This window comes from Lepidochelys kempii, chromosome 11, assembly GCF_965140265.1.
Source record: "Lepidochelys kempii isolate rLepKem1 chromosome 11, rLepKem1.hap2, whole genome shotgun sequence".
NCBI lineage: Eukaryota > Metazoa > Chordata > Testudines > Cheloniidae > Lepidochelys > Lepidochelys kempii.
This window is the reverse complement of record NC_133266.1, coordinates 29,404,630-29,425,074: the sequence shown is the minus strand read 5'-3', so window position 1 is coordinate 29,425,074 and position 20,445 is coordinate 29,404,630. Positions and strand designations below refer to the sequence as shown.

The window sequence follows — 20,445 nt, the reverse complement described above, 5'->3', positions numbered from 1 at the left end:
GTTATCCACATACACAAGGTTTTGCATTTTGTTTCCACCTCCTCCTCAAGTTCCTCCTTCCTCCTGAAATACAGCTTGTCTGTGAGAATGTGAGATGATGCTGTGTAAACTTTCTCATTCTCTCCAAGACACATAAATCTTGACATACCTCTCCCTACCCGGTGAGTAAACAAGTTGCCAAAATATCTGCCCAAGCAGCTGGTTCCAAGTAATTGGAATTTAAGACCCAAAGGGAGTGCAGAGGACTTGAAAGCATGCCTGTTATACTGCAGCAACCACAGGAGAAGAAATGAAGATAAGGTGCTCATCTTCATTCATTTTTAGCTGAGTTATACACAGTCCATACGGAATTTATTTTTCAAGAATGATGATAATCCAGGTATAAACATGTTTTTACAATTTATCCAGCTACCATACTTGTTGGGAAAAAAGGTAGAGCATATTTCAAACGTACAGGAAATGCAGCTGTAATCTCACTGATAGGAAATAGAAATTCTATGCTATCCTTAATGTTCAGAATCATTGAGATGTCAGGAAGGGAATAATACTGACAATACTGCATGATTCATATCTAGAAAACAGAACACTTTGCCTTATTCAAAATGATATCAATGGAGGCAGCTGAAAACATATGCATAACTCCTGAAGATGCTGGAAGGATTTTCCCATAAACCAAGTGCTAGAAGACATAGCATCATTTTACTCTGCCTCCTACAGAACTCTCCAGGATCCAGTCATCCCTATCTTACGACACAAACTGAGATAAGGAGTACCTGAAATCTCATCACAGCAACATTGGTGTAAGAGAGATAATAGTAATAACTGTCACAGTATCTGCTTCTAAGTGCTTAAAAAGCTTTGTTAGGTTGTGAAAAAATATACAGCTACTACGAAGGAAGATTCTTCTTTATCCTCCTCCTCTTTTGTTGCTCTGACCATCTGATTTTTTACAATAGAAAACATACAGGGCTCACTCCCAAAATTTCTTATTCATATGAGCAGTATAATGATTGTGTGTATATTGTATATATATATAGGTTGCAGGATAAGCCATAGCATGCTGAACACTCTTTGTTGGGTTTATTTTAACTCGGTAACTGTTTTTAAGTCTCAGTCATTTATTTTGGAATTGCCAAGTACCAAATCCCAAAAGTGTAATGATGGTGTGAAAATAAACCAGTTTTAGCTGAGGGGCAGGGGAGCAGTGCATCTAAAAATGATAACCTCCTATATCACTTCTGCACTCCTGATCATCTTGATGCAGTCACATTATTTATTTAAATTTTACTGGAAAATCACATTGGAGATGTGATAATATCAGTTGAGTTCTGGCAACATTTTTAACAGCAAAGCTATGAATCACTGTGAATTAAATATGGGCCCAAGCCACATAGTTCTGAGCCAGATGAGAAGTTCCGCAAAGGGGTGTTTGGATCTAGGTTTTGGTTTTGCCTAACACAGATAAAGTGGTCAACTGAAAAGTTTTAATCCAAATCTGAATTTTCCCAAAAATCATTGGTATTTGGATCTGGTAATTTTTTCAGATCTGCCTCTATTGAAAATTGAGGTTTTGAACAGACGTTAAAACATATGTAATTATAACACCACTGTTTTACAATGAGCACTGTCCTGACCAGGCTGAGCCAGAAAGAGATGACACGACCACCTCCACTCACTCCAGCTAAATCCTGAACACTATCTGGAATGTAAGACTTTGTCATCACCACCCTTGATGTGTCCTTTTCCTTCCCCACATTATGTCTTCTCTTTCCTATCTCTTTCCTTTTGCCCTCTGTTTAATAACTGTCTCACTTAGCCTGCCAAGAATTTTTTGAAACCCTGGTATGAGCCTGTGATCAGAAAGGCAGTTATAAGCAATGCCCTAAACAGCCTGATGCTGGTACAGGTTTGCCAGGTCTTGAGACTGGCTGATAGATCATGTCCTGTGCCTGTGTTTTTACAGCAGTGAGGTTGCAAGTGAGAGTTATCACCAGAGACAGAAGCTGCATTTTCTAGCTTTGCTGTTTTTCTCTTCCCCTTTGTGTGTTTGTCTTGTGTTCAAGAAAAGAGGATCAGACTTTAACATGTCCAGCCCATCTCAATAAATTTCTTCTCTCTTCTTCTACAGTATGGTTATTACCATCTTTAATACCATTTAAAAGACTTGCAAATGGGGGGAAAGGGTCCTTTCCAGCTAGAGGGAAAGGAAAGGAGGGATGTTGTTAAATTAAAGCCTTACTTATTACTTTACATTTCAAATGCTTACATGTTTTTTCTTCTTTTCTGTATCTTCAATAAAAGGTCAAAAGGGGATTTTTAATGGTGTCTTTGCCATGGTACCAAGCAGACTGTGGTCTGTATTCCAAACCCTAATTTAAAACTGTTTAATGCTGGACAGTGGCAGGATAATGTTAACACCTTTGACTCTTTGGGAACTATTTATTTCAACAAAAGTAATACATAAAAAGGAGAAAAAATAAAGTCTATTAAGGGCTTAATAAAATAATACCTATGCCCTAGTATAGTTAGGCACATCACAAGATTGTCACAGGGTCAGAAAGAGGGAGAGGAAAAGGACTGAAGAGTTACAGAACTACGTACCACCAAGCAAGTAAACTATACACACACTGTGCCCAGATCACTGGAGTCTGGGATATTTTGACGTGGGTCTCCCTCCAACACTCTTGTTGAAGATGTTCCACTTTGTATTAAATAATCAACTGTTAATTCAGTCAGAGAAAGAATGACTCTTCAGTCTATTGGGAAGGGGACTTACCTGACAGGTGTGGAAACCAGGGTCAAATCTCTTCTCATCTTGCAGAGTGGGGAATTGATCTCCTACATTCTGGGTGGGTTTCCTAACCAGTGGGATAAAGCTTGTAAGGGAGGCTGCCTCAGCTGTTTGTGGAGTTAGGCAAGTACCTAAACCACTCTCACAAAACACATCTTAAGCTCTTAAGATGCCTGATTCCAGGAGAGGGGTTCCCAGTTTTGGTTTGCAAGCAGGGATAGGTACCTCCCTGCAGCACAGACTTAGGTGCCTAACTTGGGGAGGTGAGAGGCGCTTAGGACACATACCTCTTGTTGTCATCTCCCATTGGGTTACTTAGGTGGCTCCCGGCCTAGCATACTAGCTTCTGTGATTCCCATTCTCAGGTGCCTCTTTCCCCATTCATTGTATAGGGAACTTAGGCCCCTGACTGGAATCCACAAACCTGAGATTTTCAAGGTGCCTAAAAGTTAGGTATTATAATGCTTAGGATCACCATGTCTTAAGTCCCTTTGCGGAGCCAGTCCTTTGCGTCATTTATGCTGTAATATACTAGAGGAAAAGTTGTTACCTACTGCAAAGTTAAAGAAGGTGTCTGCCATGGTCATTCATTGCTCCCAATAATTTGATGAGGCATGGATAAAAGTTTCAAAATCATATTATTTTGACTTACAATATTAAATGGTGGGTTTAGAATAGCTCAAAATGAATAGAGGTGACCTTCATAACTTCAATATTTTTCTTTCTTTTTAAACTATGAAATTCTAGTTTCCCCTGCTTTTGCTTGAGGATTTTCTAGAGCACCAGAATGGAAGTATTCTCAGCCCTCAATAGGAGGGGAAGCACTGTTGAATCTTTCACTTTCTACCAAGTGTTTAGTATCAGAGGGGTAGCTGTGTTAGTCTGTATCCACAAAAACAATGAGGAGTCCGGTGGCACCTTGAAGACTAACAGATTTATTTGGGCATAAGGTTTCGTGGGTAAAAACCCATTCGCCAGATGCATCTGAAGAAGTGGGTTTTTACCCACGAACGCTGATGCCCAAGTAAATCTGTTAGTCTTCAAGGTGCCACCGGACTCCTCATTGTTTTTACCAAGTGTTTGTTAGAAATTTAGACTTCAACAGATTTATCAAAACCAAAGAAAAAGAAAATATTTCAAAACAATTTGACTAAATGTCCCCACCTCTCTTAACTGAGGAGTGGGAAGATGCAGCTCAGATTTCAGTCTCTGGTGATGTCCTATAATCCCACTTAATTTTCAATGTTCCATAGGCTCCTCTGATTTAAAGAAGGAAGGCAAGACTAGATATTTTTATTGGAAAAACTTCCTCCTATGAACTTGACTGTGTTTTCCTCATCATAACCTGCAACAAATACTATCCGCAAAAGCAGTAGTCCTGGAAAAGGTGCTGAAGTACTGAAAGAATGCTCAGCTGGCATTCTGACTGATAAAGTGTTCTGTTAATCAATGGTGTACAAGATAATGAAGTTATTATTAAAGCTGGCTGTTATCTTTTGGCTAACATTATCGCAGTAAGATTATACAATCATGCACTCACAGAACAGCTTCTGCTTCTTGGTTATGGTTAACTGCTCTAATGATAACTAAAATAGACACCATAAATCATTTGCTGGGAACCTAGGTTCAAATCCTGCTCTCTGAAAGCAATGGCAGTTCTGAGTCCTTGGATGTCAAATCTAGAGATTTATGTTAGTCATAAGGGCAGCAAACAGCTTTCTAGGCACCAGGAGCTTAAAAGATTAATCTTCTCTAAATCAGTAATTATATGCATCCCCAAAAATATACTGGGCAAGAAAAATGTTCAGGGGGAAGGGGCAGAGGCAGAGGACCCATGGCCATGAAACAAAGTTTTACTTTAATAATTTTAACCCTTATATGTGGATGTAAGTGAAGCACATTTCCACTAGACCCACACACAGAGGGTACTGTTACTGTAAATGACTATAATAGTATGCAGTATCTATTTAGCTATTTATCTATCCTAAAGGATGTAATGGGCCTCCAACAAATTATGAAAGCCATTTTGATCCAATATCTAGTTTAAGTGTCCATAGCCGGCAGGCAGATATCTGAGCTAGCCCAAACATAGCCTAATTTTTGGAATGGGTTGTGTGCATGAGTGTGTGTGTTAATGCTTACTTTGCAAAAGCACACAGCATTGGCCTAACTCCCCTTGACGTCAACAGGAACATAGTTATGCCAACAATGAGCATTTAACTGAGCCTCCTTGAGCACTTTAATCTGTAGTCAGCCTCACTTCCTAGTCTTCATGCAGTAGCATAATCCTGCAGTGTCTGGGCTTCTGGAGAAAGTATAAATACAAAGAGTGAAATTCTGTGCTGCACCTCCAGGAAGCATGGCACTGAAAGCACAGTCCAGGGGGAAGGATGCCAAAGGTGGCTTTAAATCAACCTTTGCACCCTCTGGATTCTGGGCTGCTGCAAGGGAAGCAGGGGCCCCCAGGGAAACTTGAACAGGTGTGAAGGCTACTTTAATTTATGGCAGCCTCCCTGATGTTGTCTGTAGCTTGCAGTACATGCCAGAAGAGCCATAGCAGGTGTGCTATGACCTGATACCTCTGACTCCTAGCTTGTCCTCTATTCCAGATCTTGCATTTGAGTGGTCTAACAATACCTGCACTAAGGGAATTCTCCCTGCTCTTGGCATGATGTTTACCCCTTTTCAATGCCATCATATCTAGTTCTTAAATAGCACTTTTCATCAGTAGTTGTCAAAGCATTTTTCAAAGTAGTTCAGCGACATTATCCCCATTTTGTAAATGGGGAAAGTGAGGCAGAGAGAGGTGAAGTGACTTGCCCAAGGTTGCCAGGCAGGCCAGCAGCATAGCTGGGAATAAAATCCAGGTCTCCTGAAATCCCAGCCCACTGCTCTAGCCACTAGGAAATACTGCATCCTTTATAAGTATGTAGGCACCTTATAGGACCTGGGAGGAGGGGGGGAACAGCAGAACCTCTTGCAAACTATTTTCATTTAAATTTTCAAAAAGAAAAAAATATTAGCTTTGATAAAGCCTATGTAAAAGTTTCGAATAATGCCAATTTAATCAGCCACAGTAGCTAATATGCACAGCTAACTTTCTGATATATAGCCATAAACAGTTCAGAGCTAAGGCCATAGCATAAACAACAGCAATGAAGCTCAGCATGGCAGAAAATAATAAATGATGTATGTCTGAAATGAAAGAATTGCTGCTTACCCAGGGAACATATCAACAGTGCTCTACAATCATGGCTCTACCAAGTTGTTTGCAGTAATGTTTAGCTCAGATGTAACCTAAAAAGCCCCCCTGAAGTTTTGAAGGCTGATAATAAACGGTAACAAAGAGCTCTTGACCCTCTATTTTTCCTCTCCTTCGCTTGCCTTTCTGTCAGACTTCACTGGAGATGCTGATTTTTTGCATTAGGTGTTGAAAAGGGTAGAAATGGCTCCTTTCAATGCACACCTAGGCCCCCCTTCACAAAACAGTGTCTCTAAATAAAATGCTTAATTATAGAGACCCTGTTCCTCCAGTTTATTAGTTCATCAGCTTGTAAAATTGGTGTTAACTATTGGTCTCTTCTGCATTATGATGTGAGAGCTGATCACTAAACTCAGCCTTGGCATAAGTGGGTGCAACTTGATTGACGTCAATGGAGTAGTTCCCATGTACACCAGACTGGCCTGGACCCTAAAATTCAGTGACAGACTAAAGTGATTGTAGAATATTTTGCTTCTCCTTAAGTAATTACCAAGGTTGGTTACTTCCATATCCTCCTATTCTGAAGCCTAGACCCCAAAAGAAGACAAAACCAAAACCTAGTATGTTAGTTCCCAGGTAAAAATAATGTAATTCCTCCAGCATACCATCCATCCCACATACAGAATACTTTTAATGACGTGGGCCCTAAAAAACTTTAAGATTGAAGGGAAAAAATTGGTGTCCTTATTTTCCCTTTTGAATTCTCTCCTCTCAGATACAGGCTAGTGTAAACTTGTCAGCAAAAAAAAAAAAAAAAAAACAACACACACACACACAATTTCAAAGGGAAGAAATAGGTAGATATTGGATTTGTCAATCATTTCTTTCCATGCAGAGAAAACTACAATCTGCATAAAATGAGTTACCAACCATGCTAACATCATCCAACTACCTCATTGCTGAACTAAAGCTAACCTCGGGGTAAAATAGCTCCCAATAATAAGGACTGAGGAAAGAAATAATATCTTAGGTGTTGTTAACTTCCACAGAGTTTAATCCTCAGATGTCCAAATGAAAAATTTCGGATATCCAACCTAGAACCTGCTCTCATTTCAACATTGTTGATCCCACAAGAGAATTAAGCACCAAATATCCATGAAAAAATGTATCAGAGCTACAGAGTGAGACTGAGACCATGTGGTAGTGAATGTACACCCCATCTTCTTCGGGGTGGATTGTGGGTGTGGTGACACCGTGGTTACAGTCCACCAGACTGTCCTGAGACTCACAACAGCACAACTCAATGGCCAGAGTCAAAGCAACTAACCTTGGGTTCTGTGCTGCATGGCCTAATGGACCAAGACGATGTGGCCATCCAGGATCACAGGGCTGTGTGGCCTAGTGGTGTCAATATGGCGGCCCCCAAGTGCAGGGCTGTGCAATTTAGTGGCCAGAGTCAATAGGGCGGCACTCGAGTGCAGGGCTGCATGGCCTAGTGGCCAGATCTGGGGGCTGCCACCAAAGTGGGGGTAGCAGCTGGGGAAGGTGTACCCAGGTCCACCCCACTCCACCGGGTCTCAGCCCAGGGCCCTAACTGTGGCAGAGTGATCCACTACTGGGTCAGTGGGGAATCCAGATATAACATGCTGACTTTGTGCAGGTGGGAGATACCACTCTCTCCACCTCCCTTGGCACCTTCCTACCATGCTTCCTGCAGCTGTAGTCTGTACGACATCATCTCCTCGGCACAGATAGCTCCCTGTGACTCCAACTCCAGCCATTCAGCTGTAGGCGACAGGTCTCCACTCTGGGTCTCATGGCTCCTGCATGCAAGGGCTGTAACGACTCCTGGGCTGGAGCCTCTACCAAGCATCTTTCCTCCTTGGTGGTCAGCCACGACTGAGCTGGGCTGCTCTCCCTTATATTAGCTCAGCACAGTTTGGGGTGCGGGACTTCCTCTGCCCACAGTCTGGGGTTAACCCTTTCCTGCCTAGTGTGGAGTATGCATAACCTGTCACATACACCTATACATACAATATGTGGAGAAGATTAATAGAATTCTAATTTTATGAAATGCAGCTTAATGATGCAAAATAAACCACAGAAAAATAGGGTTTTTCTGCACCAATTTCTACTCCTTTTTCAGAAAGTAGAGAGGTAGTTGTCCTTGGAAGAAGATACCTTTCAGATGATAAAGTAAATTAGCATTTTTAAAATAAAAATATTCAACACTTCTCAGCAAATCTGTCTTTAATACTGTCACGGGGTAGGTACACTCCGTCACAGGGTGTCAGGCCACATGTTCACAAGCGAGGAAAGAGGCTGTGCTGCAGCCTATTAGGTCCAGTGCTAATGATCCTTACTATGAAGCAGGGTAATATGGCCTAGTGGCCAGAGTCAATAATGTCGCCCTCCCACACAGGGCAACATGGCCTAATGGCCAAAGTCAATAAAGCAGCCCTTCCGCTAAGGGTAGTGTGGCCCAATGGCCAAGGTCAGCAAACGGCCCTTTCACTAGGGCAGTGTGGCCTAATGACCAGAGTCAGTAAAGTAGCCCACCTCTGCCTGGCCTGTTTGCCCGCAGCGGGAGTGGGGCCCCACTCAGGGGAATGTGACACCCTGGGCAAGGGGACTCGGGCCCTTCCTGCTTCTCCGAGTCACAGTCCAAGGCACTGGCGATGTTGGGAGTGCTCACCACTGAGTCAGCAGGGGTCCTCCCGAAACAAGCTGACTAGTTTCCCAGATCACTCACTGGTAAAAAGTTTTAAGTCCCCTGGGCTGCTTCTTACCCTTTCCCCGTTGTCAAAGCTCCCCAGTACCTCTGGGTCTCTGGGGTCCTCAAATGGCTGGGCTCCCACCAGTGCAGTCCCTTCTCGGGGTTCGTCGGGCAGCCTGGAGTCTGTCTGTCACTCTATGAGCCGGGGTCCCACCATCAGGGCCTGTAGCAACTTCCTGGAGAGAGCTTACAGCCTTCCTCCTTCCCCTCCAGCAGCCTGCCCAGAGTCAGCTGGGCTGCCACCTTTTATATGCTGCCTCCAGGCTGAGCATGCCCAGCAGGTTCAGAGGGGTGGGGCTTCCTCAGCCTGCAAAGCAGAGTTAACCCTCTTGGGGCTGGTGGGGAGTAGGTATGTCCTGTCACACATACTCATAATTTTACTAGGGGATCTTTAGTAATTTTGAGCTAGATTCTCTGCTCCACCTTGTTTCCACTGGGCACAGCAAAAGGGGAAAGGGACTGCAAGAGACCAGATTGCAGCTGCCTAATTATCAGGCTAATTCTATGCCAGTTCCACTTCCAGTGTAGATTAGTGGCAGCTTGCTATAGTCCCCAATGGGCCATCCACCAATAAGGGATTACTGAAGAACAGTACACTCTGACCACATGCTCTCCACTGGCACACTGACTACACCTGAGGTTACAGAGTGGAAAGATGGTACAGAAGCCAACTACAATGGCTCTGTGTTTGCTGGATAGTCCCAGCTGCTGAGGGAATCCTCAGCTTGGGAGATCCATTAGTTTCTAGTCCCTGGCCCCTTTGTGCCACTGGAGAAGACCAAAGAGGACAGACCATGCTAGGGAATCTTGCCCCCTATTTTAAAGTAGAAAATTCTTCCTACTCCACCAGAAATAGGATAGAATATAAACATTTAAAATAAATCCAAAAGCAGCTATTAGAGCTAAAGTTCTGTCAGCTCTAATAAGAACAGGATGTCTGACCCACAGGAAATTCCTACATTTCAGCATTTGGTTTTGTCCAAATAAATAAAGAGGTTATGAAGAAGTTCATTAATTATTACAGTTATATTCTTTTAATGGCTGAAAGTGGCATGGTAAGGAGTAAATATTGGTCTACCCTACTACTTTGTTAACTGCTGTTACAGTTAAATGGTGAGCTGTACCTTTGGTCTGTCTTTCAGTGGGCACCCTTTCCAAGTGACAAGCTGTGATGCGGTCTACCAGGATGCCACCTAATTCACTCAAATGCTAATAGAAATCAAAGGAGTGTCAAAAGGTACTGTAGTATAATCAGGTCAATTCACTTGTGTGTATAATTCAAAGGAAATGTTATTCGTATTGTCTTATCTATAACCCGTTGATTGCTATCGCATTACATTATTTATATCCTGGTAATTAGTTTACCACAGGTCAAAGGTGTGTTGATGTAAGAATGTAGTCGGGTGTTAAAACTTCATGAAAATTAATGGAACGTTACCTGTCTTGTTTTCACTTATCTATTCCTATTATAATATAATGGCAGGCATTTAGATTCTGTATATCCTTGTAACTAAATAACCCATTAAATGCAGATGAAGCCTTGGGGAAATGCAAATGAAGAAGAGTGCTAACTTCAAAGCAAGGGCCAATGTGTGCGACAATGGGGGTTCATAGACTCTAAGTGTATTCCTCACTCGCCATCCTCAAAAGAAATGCCCATGTAGGTAGTGAGACTGTTGGTTGGCTGGCTGTGTGAAAAAGCTATAAAATGAATTTAAAGGAATGAGCCTTCATCACTGGACTGTTTGGATTCTAATAGGGTGTAATATCTGGACAAAAAGAGAGAGATCCCCGGAATTATTCTGGGTAACCCCGAAAGACTTTTGTGAAACTGGTAGTTTATTACTTCTCCGCTATCATTTTGGACTTACAAACTTTGACTCACCTGTTAATGAATTTTACTTGCTTTAACCTCTCTCAATAACTCTCATTTATTTTTCTTAGCTAATAAATCTTTAGTTTATTAGAGATTTGACTTCCAGCATTGTGTTTGATGTGAGATCCAGAGTACCAGTTGATCTGTGATAAGTGACTGATCATTTGGGATTGGGAGTAACCTCATGTGGTGTGATTTTTTGTTTTAATAACCTTTTATCACAAAGTTCAGTTTGTCTGGGTGGCAAGATAAACTGGAGATCCTAAGGGGACTGTCTGTGACTCCATGGTAAGGCTGATAAGTGATCCATTTGCAACTGGCTTGGTGAAATCTAATTATAGAATACACCACCAGTTTGGGGTGTCTGCCCTGTTTCTGACTGTCTGTTTTAAGATTGGCACTCACAGCTGTGAGCCACTCCAGACAGTGTGAGAATTGGTGTAGTTGGCAGGATTCACATGCCACGGGTCAACTGGGCTTAAAGATCAGAACCCAATGCTGTTAAAAAATTAAATTTGATATTGAGAGTTTTAAGGGTTAAAGATTAGTCACAATGGGCGAATCACAATCATATGTGGTCTTGACTCAAAATAACTTAAAAAACTATATAAAGAAAGGGGGAGATCTGTTAAGAAGGAAACTTCTGATCAGGAACTGAGTGCTGTGCTCTTGGACTATGACCATAAAGCAGGGTCTGGACACCCCCATGACCCAGATGCTGTAGATGCAGAAATAAGGATGCTGGAATTCTGAATAATGGAGAAGAAAGAAACTGCTGAGATGGAAGGAAGCTGTGGAGAGAGACAGAGTAGCCCACTACAGCTGCATGTAGCAGCTCGCAGCTGAGAAAGAAGCTCATGTGATGCAGCTGGAAATTCACACAGGCCTATAACATCATCTCTATTTTTATTATCAGAATATTTCAATAGAGAACATTTTGAAAAGTTATATTAATTTGTAGCCTGATCTACCTGACTCAGGGCAGTGTGAGTTTTGCCATTGCTTTCAGTGGGAGAAGGAGTCAATGTTGTGTGCTGAGGTTAATGCTTAGCCAGTCATGCATTTTAGAGCCCATTGGGAACATTTCTAGCAACTCCAGTTGGAGTTGGCTGAAGGCCTTATTGATGAGTTGGCTTATCAAATTATAGTTAGTCTTGGAATTATTAGATTTTATCAGTAAATGTTGACAGAGATCAATTTCACTGTACACACAAACAAATGAAAAAATATTTCCATTCATAACAATCAATATATACAGACAGACAAAGAAAGGAAATGCTGCTTGAGAATTTCGAGTCTGATTTAAGGCCAACATTTTGACATATGTTGACAGTTTGTGTTTTAATGGTTATAAAGCTTTTAACTTTTTTAATCTCAACCTCTGTTATAAAATAATTATTGTCTGTTCCCTCCTTCCAAATTCCTGCAACTGTGAAAATTTAAATAGAAAAAATGTTTATAATCAATATTATCCACCAAAATGATAATCAAATAAATACCTAGTTAAAATAAAAACTGCCACATCTACTTATACAGTATTTCACATGGAAAGAACTCTTTCCAATACGAAGTCCTTTTCAAATGATTCAGCAGAGTTAACAAAGTAGTTAATCCTGTAAACTTTGTGTGCAACAAATTACTGACTTGTGTCTAAAAACCAGCATTTGATACTAGTCTTGACAGAACTTTTTAGGAAGTTTTCTGGGGATAAGGTCTTCTGCAGTAGAAACAGGATACCTGTTTCAAATTGCCAGGGAGCTTTGAAATGAAATATTGATTGACTTAGTCATACAATACCAGGGCAGGTCAAGAGATTGCTGGAATTCTTTGTAACTTGTAATAAAAAAATATTGATCTTGTTCAATATTTCAGAAATATTTATGAGATGGTTGAGGTTGATTTATTTACATTCCAGTAACATTTGTTACCAACTATTTCAGAATCTTTAATAAAAATTCCAAATTAAAAAGTGTACTATTTTTTTCCAAGCCACAAGAAAATCAAATCATAACTGTTTGCAGGTTTGTCTATGTATATGCTTTACTTTAATCAGGTAAATAATCTCATTGACTTCAGTGGAACTAAATACAAAATTTCTTTGGGATCTGCTAGCATGGGTCCCAATGATTGTGTAGAGTCCTGCCGGGCATGGGGATCCATGCTAGTGGATTCACTGTGCATGGAAATCAATGGTAGTGGACTACCTTTGCATTATCTTAGGTAGCAGAGTGTGTTGGATTATGTTTGTGCCAACAAACAGTGTGCAGTTTGTTTGATCAAACTAAGACTATCACCAAGATATCAAACCACTAAGACGCCATGGGAATTAAAATAATTTTCACAATATGTGCATTAAGTAAAAAAATGGGTCAAATGTTCATTCTGTTTACTCCTCTTGAAGATGTCCATAATCAGTGCAACATTAATAATACCCTGATGCAGCTATAATTCTAACCTCTTAACTTTGTTTGTCCACATATATATAATTTATTGAAGACTTTCTCCAAATGAAAAACTTCTCTCTGGCTATGTATATTTCCTTATTTTGGTCACTCTTTTGTTTTCTGAACTTGTTAACAATAAGATGAAACAGTTGCAGGGGGCAAGAAGAGGGTCAGAAAAGACACATTGGTCTTCTTGTCTTTCTGTTTTCTTATGTACTTTCAAGTCTGTAAAGAAATTAATCATCATATGGAACTCTGTTGCAAAGGCCCAGTGGGATACCATTTTGATAGATTTTAAATCTGATATCACCACGACTATACAGGTAACCTGCATTGACTGTGCCATATTTTCTTCAAACTACCTTTTAATATCTACTATTTTTTCATTAAATACATACTGCATACAAGCCAATGTTGTCCTACAAAAAATCCAACATGAAAACAATTGTTGCCAAAACACAAACCACATGTTTCCAAGTAATAGCAGAGATGTCTTTCATATTGTCTCAGATACCTAAATATTTAGACCATACTCATCTCCATAGTATCTTATCTATCTCAAAATGGCAGATTAATCAGTGGATTATAATATTTCTGAACAAAGAAAAAAAATACAGACACATAGTTTGTTTCAGCAGAGTATATTCAGTTACCGTGTAAGTTTTAGTTTCTATTGAATATATGAATTGGTTTTGCAAATATTGTTCAAAATATTCGTGTTACAATGTTCAGATGCCATATTACAAATTTGATTAAAGCAGCTCTTTATCTGCTGCAGTCACATTCTTTACGTTTTCTTCTGACAATGAAAAACTGAAGATAGGGTTTTTTCCCCCTAAACTATGTAAAGCAGAGCTGTTATTTTAATGATTCCCACTAAAACTGTCATTTATACAAATTTACAGGACTTATAAAAGAGCCTAAAGTCTTATAATAAAATCCAAGTGTTTTAAAATTGCATTCTTGTAAAAGAATTGGTATTTAGTTAACATAAGAAATAATAAAACATTCAGCTGATGAAGGCATTTCCAGGAATTGAAGATAATTAGGGTACAAGAAGAAACTTAGAAATCAGACAGCTTTGAGTACCAGTTTTAAGTTAGCTGATAGAATGTAGTTTTGTTTTGAATTGGCTCTTCTTTACTTATTTTACAGGCAGATAGGATTCAGGAGTTGATATGAAGAATAGTCTCTTCACCTCACATTGCCAGTGATCTCCTCCCCCTTGCATGTAACCAGTGTCTCTATCACATCGAACATAAGCCATCTGTCTTGACTTTCAAGGCCCTTCATGGCCTATCCCCTCCCTGTCTGTCATCTCTCATTCACTATGGAGATATCAGTTCCTGCCTCCAGTCAGCCCAAGATACCAGCCTCCTTTGCCTACTTGTTCCATTTTCAAACAAGCATCTTTGTGTCTTCTGCTGTGCTGCCCCTCACACTTCGGAGTAGCTCTCTGTAAACATTTGCAAAGCTACCTCATTATCCATCCTCAATCTTTCCTTTTCTGTGATGCCTACGAAAAATCTGACAGTTGGTCTGCTGGTGTGCTGAGCCCACTGCTTATTCAAGCTGACCAATATTGTCTCATTGTTCACTTGCACTTTCACATCTATCTGTCTGTATCCATCTCTTGTCTCTTGTTGTGTATACTTAGACTGTAAGCTTCTTGGGGCAGGGACCATTCTTTTCATTTTTAGAGCTTGTCCAGCAACTATCACAATGGGCTCCTTGTCCTGACTACGGATCCTAGGTGCTACAGGAATATGAATAAATAATTTCCTTTCAAACTAGTCTCCCAGTAAACACTCTCATAATTCCCTGTCATTACAACAATGGTCAGATCCACCAGTCTCTTGTGAAAGACAGAATCATTCTAACATTCAATGACAAACAGCTAAACAAAATTGCTCAAACAACAGGGAACTGTGCATAATTTCTATCAATTCTAATGGATGTTAAGCTTTTTCAAACAGACAATCTATTTTCTTTGTACTTTAACTCGAGGCCAGGAATGCATTATTTCATTTGATAAAATATATATGGAGAAGTGAGAAGTAACTGACTATAAGTACTGTAGATTTGGTAAAGTACATGTCATATTCGGTTTCTTACACCCTCATCCTGCAAAGATTTATGCAGATGCTTAACTTTATGTACCGTGAGTCGTCCTACTGGCTTCCATGGAACTACTCACACGCATAACCATTTGCAGGATCTGAGCTTTAATCCTTCAGAAGAATCCTGTTTATAAAAGTCCGCCCCAAATTTAGGCTCTGTAAAATCAAGGAATTTTCTACATACAGAATTTAAGGCTGATAGATTTTTTTTAATGTTTAATTTCTACAGAAGCAGTTTCTAAAACCAAATATTTCCTTGTAGAGTTTGCAGCTCCAAATTGCAGCACTGTGCTCCTTAATGAAAACCTGAAAGTGAACATGTATAGGAACTAAGGTAGAAGGCAACAAAAGGAAGGTCTATTTTGTTTGCTTAAGAAGAGGCAAGTTCAAATAAGAATGTGAGCAGTAAAAATCATGGAAGAATTTTAAATATATTTTAACACTTAAAGTTATTGATGTAAGCAGTGTCAGGATGAGCTCCACCCTGACATCTGGTGGTGAGGTGTGGCAAGTTGTGGAAAAGAACTTCAGGGGCCGATCTCATTTGCATAGGCACACCCACCACGCCTAGAATGAGACCATAGCTTCCCAAATGGTCACTTTGGCTGCTGTGGGATCCCCAGTGTCTCTGTTATTGGGGCAGGAAGAATAAATTGTTATTACCCTGATTATGGGAACTGTGCTTGGAACTGTACGTGGCCTTTTGTTATGATGGAGGGATTCACCATCAACTAAGTAGCACTCGCTAGGCAAGGGTCATGGGTTCCAAAACTGTGTGAATGGAGAGAGGCTGGGGACAAGTATTAATACTTGGTGGCATGGGCCCCTTGGTGAGGGCCTTACATGCTAATTGCACTTCCTCCTCTCTCCACTGTGGAATATCAGAGCTAATTTTGATTTCATTAGAAGTCTAGTTATAGGCTGCTGAGCTCACTTTGGGCTGACAGTGCACCAGCACTGGGGCTCCCCTATTATAAGCTGAATTCACCTAAGAGCTGAAATCACTGAGTGTTGTGTTAAGTAGTGGGGGAGCCTGAAGATATATGGTGAAGCAGTTCGACGTGGCGGAGCGGAATGGAGCGCAGCTGAGCGAAGGAGTTCGTGGGGCGGCTGGCGGAGTGGAGCGCAGCTGAGCGAAGGAGTTCGTGGGGCGGCTAGCGGAGCGGAGCGGAGCGCAGCTGAGCGAAGGAGTTTGTGGGGCGGCTGGCGGAGTGGAGCGCCGCTATGGGGCGGTCAGCTTCAGATCACGTAAGGTGCCTCTTACCCCCGTCCCATTTCCACCCAGGTTGGGAGGTAAAGCTCCGCAGATAAACTTTCGAACTCTGGGGCTGCCCTGACCAGGGACAGAGACTTTTGGGGCATTGGACTTTTGGGACTTTGGGTGATTTGGGGTTGCTGGACTCAAGAACCAAAGGGAAAAGGGCATGCCCCAATTTGCCTGGGGTGGGTTTTTTTGCTCATGGGTTGTGTTATGAATCCTGTTGGTGGTGTTTCCCCAACATAATGCCACATTGTTTCTCTCTGTTATTAAAAGACTTTTGCTACACTCAGACTATGTGCTTGCGAGAGGGGAAGTATTGCCTCTTGGAGGCGCCCAGCGGGGGTGGTATATATTTGTCCCAGGTCACTGGGTGGGGGCTCGAGCCGGTTTGCATTGTGTTATTGAAATGGAACCCCTAGATATTGAACCCGGCCCTTGTTGCTGCCAACTCTGACGGGCAGAAGGGTTACATTAGTAACATTGGGCAAAACTAAGGTAGGACTTGCACCTGCCCAGGAAAATGAAGTGGAGTAATACCCTTCCCCTCCCCTCACCTCTTACTTCCCTGCATGACTACCCAGAGATTGGGCTTGGGGCCTGGTGCACAGAGTTAAGGAGCATTTACTACCCTCTAAGCCTGTGGGCTGGGAATGATTCCACCACCAAACCCCCATTACTTTGGCCAGCGCTAGTGTGCTGGAGGTAGTAATTTACTGCTGGCACATTGCCAGAGCAAGGGAGTGGAAGATGTGGAGTGTATGGGGGTGCGGGTTGGGGGGGTGGGAATTGTGGCTCCTGGTATTTCCTCCTGGAGCACTACACAGGCATGCTACCCCTTTCCAATAGTACCTGATAACAGAATAATATAAATGAGACACTGAAAGATCAGTGAGGTTATTTAATTCATCCACCCTGCCAATTCAGGCATTTATCTTAATGTATATTTTCCGGTACCTTTTTCCAATCCAATTTTAAGTGACCCAAATGACAGGATTTCCACATCTTCCACTGGGATACTATGCCACTTAAGTCTCACTGTTAGGACATGTTTCATTCTTCCCATCAATCCCTCCATCTCATTAATAATTTTCCCCTCTTTATCTGCCTCTTTTGAGATATACACAGTATTTGCATGGAAATATGTGCTGAATTCAAGGTTTTCACCAGTGCTGCCATAAGACAACTCTTTCCTCCTTATAGCATGATGACCTAATGCTTTTAGATATGTACCCAAATTTACATTGGCTTTTTTATGCCATATTACAATGCAAACTCATGCTCTTTGCTGTCCTCTCACTCACTTAAACCTCTTTTGTTTTTCACATTACTGCTTTTCAAATGTGTCATTTTAATTTAATACAGGTAAATTCCAGTTTTACAAAGTGGACATCTAAAACATTGGTAAATTGGAGTTTCCAGTGCATGACTGGCATTCTACATCAATTTCAGAAAAGAGGGAAAAACAAATTTTGGATAATCAGGGTTCAGAAAAATTAGGATTTACCTATATTTATCTTCCTGATCATTTTCTACCAGAAAATAGCTGGCATTTAGTCAGGTTGAATATAATCATTTTGTTGTTCCCTACCTATGTTTTCCCTCCTGCATCTCTGTGAAAAATGGTGCTGCATTTCTGTGCCCTAACTACTGTTTGCAATGTCTCCCAGCGTAGGATCACCATAACTTTCATTAATATGTCTGTTCTTTATTTGTTTACAGGCTTTTCTGTGGCACTCATAGTATCTGAGAACCGCACAAGCATTAGTAATTTACCCTTACAATCCTCAGTTTCTAGATGGAAAAACTGAGGCATAGAATATGTAATTATGACCAGGATTTCACCCAGAGAAATCAAATGACTTGTCCAAGATCACACAAGAAGTCTGTGACACAGCCAGGAATTGAACTCAGATCCTCTTAAGGTCCCAGTCCAGTAGCTCTACCACAAGAATTCTCCCTTCCACTTCAGATAAAAAAATTAAGATGTTTAATAAGATTGGACCACCATACACCAATCACTGTGATGCCCCACTAGAACCTCAATTAGAATCATTGTCTTATACCTTTGTTTATATTACTCTAATCAGTTGTCAGTCCATGATTTCAAACCGATAGAAATGCTTAAAGATCACAAATTCAAGCGGCTTTGATGAACATCCCTGTAATTACCATAAAATCCATATCTAAAACTATATTTTAAAGCTGATATGAAAACAAAATTGGCAGATTTTTAGTTACTTCAGCACCGTATGCTGGGTAACCTCACAAGCCAAGGCTAGGAGGGGTGCTCAGCATGAGAACAACTGAAAGTTTACCTTCCCTTTTAGAATGCCTGAAGTCACAGTGGCTGGTCTGTACTCAAAGTGCATCAGGCTCTGAGAGCTGAAATACTAAGGAAATTCTGCTTGTCCATAGCAACTGCAGTATATGACAGGCAATGGCTTTCAAAGCTTCTTTACCAACATTAATAAGACACTCTAATATCCACCCCATTAGTGGAGGCATTCAGCGTATATCACTGAAGAAAATGAAATGTAGCATGTTGTTTGTAGATCACTTAAAAATAAATCCTGATCAAGAGACTCCCATCATATGTAGAGTCCTCACCACAGCTTTACGTTAGTTTGAGTAATGATGTAGTGCATTCCAGAATTTCACCATGGACTCTAGGTGTGCAGAGAGCAGGGTACAATTTGATAACAAGCAGGAAAGTGATTGCTCTTGCTCTTTTCCTAATACAGACATTAAACAGATTTCTTGATTTCTGTCTTATAATGAAGGGACATTATAGACCTTTCCCTGCCAACATCAAAGCTTCTTCAGATTTTGTTTTTTTCTTCCCCCCAAATATTGCTTAATTCCCCCCTCACAATACTTTTGCTAATGCGGAACGTGATGACAGAACCAACACTTGTCATACACCAATGGACTTGTAAGTCCCTGTTCCGCAAATGTTTGCTTACATTTACATGCAGGCATAGTCCTATTTACTACTCCCTCAGACAAAAGTTACGTGTGTAAACTGTTTGCAGGATGAAGACCTAAAGCCCTGTCTACATTAAGTATGCACCAATATAAATTTGCACTGATGTAAAGTTACTAGAGTAAGCCATGCTGGTGGAGTCAACCGCACTTTACCTCAGTGCAGAGTTTACACTAAGGTAGCTACACTAGTGCAAATTTCTGTATTATAGACAGGGCCTAAGAGGCAGCCGGTGTTTGGTAACAAAGGGAATGGGATTATTTATCTACATAAAGTTAAGCATATGCATAAATGTCTGCATGTACAGACAGCAGTGTGGCAAACACCTAGGTTTCTAAGGAGGCAAGCCTCACCTGCATGAATTGAATAAAGGAGGAAATTCCAAACTGCTAACTGCAATCTAATTTAGTTACTGCAACAGCATGCAAGTCTAATGTTTGCACATTTCAATTAGTGTTTACTTTCTAGTTACTACATTTCCTTCTCTGCTGTGTGAGACCCTGTACGTATTCAGGTCAGATGTATGATGCTCTATTTGTCTTTTTTATATATAAAAATGGGAGAGAGGCTGGATATGTGAATACAAATGTTACAGGGCTTGGCACCTTTAGGTCACTGGTTCAAGTTCATCCCAGTTTAGTAGTGACCAGTTATTAAAAGCGGGTGGCTGTTCAGTGGCCTGTATTAAGGGAGTTGATGGTCATAGTCTGGAAATAAATAAATAAATAAATAAAACTGAAAATATTGTAAATAAAATAATTTTAAATGAAGTCACTTATAGTGCTCTAGATTCTATCCCCCTTTCTCCCGATTGCCAATACCATTGAGAGGGGTAGAATCAGTGGAATATTGCTGTCACTAGCAAGCCTTTGATAAAGTCTTTACAATATTGTCATGTGACATCCCTGCCACAGAATGACAGTGAGAAATGCCATTAGACAACCATTTGAACATGATGCTCTTAGACATAGGCTGACATGATCAGTTTGCTT

The 20,445-nt window shown here is 40.9% G+C and overlaps 1 protein-coding gene across 7 annotated transcripts in view; it reads right to left on the bottom strand.

The window, feature by feature from the left end:
- GALNT13 (polypeptide N-acetylgalactosaminyltransferase 13) overlaps positions 1–20,445 on the bottom strand; it is a 504,126-nt gene that overhangs the window by 117,795 nt on the left and 365,886 nt on the right. The window lies entirely within an intron of this gene.